The following is a 1,552-nucleotide window of genomic DNA, read 5'->3' as shown; positions in this document are numbered from 1 at the left end:
GGTGATTGGTGGTAGGTCCCGGTGGGGGGCAGCGGGAGAAACCTACATCCCCATGCCCAGCCAGAGTTCCAGGGTGATTGCTGGAAGGACCCGGTGGGGGGGCAGCGGGAGCAACCTGCATCCCCATGCCCAGCTAGAGTTCCAGGGTGATTGGTGGTAGGTCCCGGTGGGGGGGGCAGCGGGAGCAACCTGCATCCCCATGCCCAGCCAGAGTTCCAGGGTGATTGGTGGTAGGTCCCGGTGGGGGGGCAGCGGGAGCAACCTGCATCCTCATGCCCAGCCAGAGTTCCAGGGTGATTGCAGGTAGGTCCCGTTGGGGGTCAGCGGGAGCAACATGCATCCCCATGCCCAGCCAGAGTTCCAGGGTGATTGCTGGAAGGACCCGGTGGGGGGGCAGCGGGAGCAACCTGCATCCCCATGCCCAGCTAGAGTTCCAGGGTGATTGGTGGTAGGTCCCGGTGGGGGGGCAGCGGGAGCAACCTGCATCCTCATGCCCAGCCAGAGTTCCAGGGTGATTGCTGGAAGGACCCGGTGGGGGGGCAGCGGGAGCAACCTGCATCCTCATGCCCAGCCAGAGTTCCAGGGTGATTGCAGGTAGGTCCCGTTGGGGGCCAGCGGGAGCAACATGCATCCCCATGCCCAGCCAGAGTTCCAGGGTGATTGGTGGTAGGTCCCGGTGGGGGGGCAGCGGGAGCAACCTGCATCCCCATGCCCAGCCAGAGTTCCAGGGTGATTGGTGGTAGGTACCGGTGGGGGGGCAGCGGGAGAAACCTACATCCCCATGCCCAGCCAGAGTTCCAGGGTGATTGGTGGTAGGTCCCGGTGGGGGGGCAGCGGGAGCAACCTGCATCCCCATGCCCAGCCAGAGTTCCAGGGTGATTGGTGGTAGGTCCCGGTGGGGGGCAGCGGGAGCAACCTGCATCCTCATGCCCAGCCAGAGTTCCAGGGTGATTGCAGGTATGTCCCGGTGGGGTGGAAGGGGGGGGCAGCGGGACCAACCTGTGTCCCTATGCCCAGCCAGAGTTCCAGAGTGATTGCAGGTAGGTCCCGTTGGGGGCCAGCGGGAGCAACATGCATCCCCATGCCCAGCCAGAGTTCCAGGGTGATTGCAGGAAGGACCCGGTGGGGGGGGGGCAGCGGGAGCAACTTGCATCCCCATGCCCAGCCAGAGTTCCAGGGTGATTGCAGGAAGGTCCCGGTGGGGGGCCAGCGGGAGCAACCTGCATCCCCATGCCCAGCCAGAGTTCCAGGGTGATTGGTGGTAGGTCCCGGTGGGGGGGCAGCGGGAGCAACCTGCATCCTCATGCCCAGCCAGAGTTCCAGGGTGATTGCAGGTAGGTCCCGTTGGGGGCCAGCGGGAGCAACATGCATCCCCATGCCCAGCCAGAGTTCCAGGGTGATTGCTGGAAGGACCCGGTGGGGGGGCAGCGGGAGCAACCTGCATCCCCATGCCCAGCTAGAGTTCCAGGGTGATTGGTGGTAGGTCCCGGTGGGGTGGAAGGGGAGCAGCGGGAGCAACCTGCATCCCCATGCCCAGCCAGAGTTCCAGGGT

The sequence above is a fragment of the Rhinoderma darwinii genome, chromosome 11 (assembly GCF_050947455.1).
Source record: "Rhinoderma darwinii isolate aRhiDar2 chromosome 11, aRhiDar2.hap1, whole genome shotgun sequence".
Classification (NCBI taxonomy): Eukaryota; Metazoa; Chordata; class Amphibia; order Anura; family Rhinodermatidae; genus Rhinoderma; species Rhinoderma darwinii.
Note: the sequence above shows the minus strand (reverse complement) of the source record.